Here is a 287-nt window from a genome sequence, read left to right as displayed (position 1 = left end):
GGGGCCCGGAGCTTTCTTGCTCTCCCAGCATCTCTAGGTGTCCCTGGACCTGAGAGCTTGGAGCCCCTCCTCCGGGGTGTCTGTGGAGGTGCCATTCCTTAGGTGCGACTGAGGGGCTCACCGGCCAGGGGCGGCCTCAGCCCCCTCATCAGGTCAGAGGGAGGGGCTGCGGTTGACAGTTCTGATCCTCCAGTCACGGTTTGTCCCCCTTGACAAGTCCCCTCACTGACAGAAACCCAGGTGTGGCAAGGGGCTTATTGTGAATAACAAGACACTCCTTTGTTCTC

Source organism: Artibeus jamaicensis, unplaced genomic scaffold (assembly GCF_021234435.1).
Source record: "Artibeus jamaicensis isolate MK-2021 breed Jamaican fruit bat unplaced genomic scaffold, CSHL_Jam_final scaffold_1689, whole genome shotgun sequence".
NCBI classification, from domain to species: Eukaryota; Metazoa; Chordata; class Mammalia; order Chiroptera; family Phyllostomidae; genus Artibeus; species Artibeus jamaicensis.
This window is presented reverse-complemented; position numbering follows the sequence as displayed.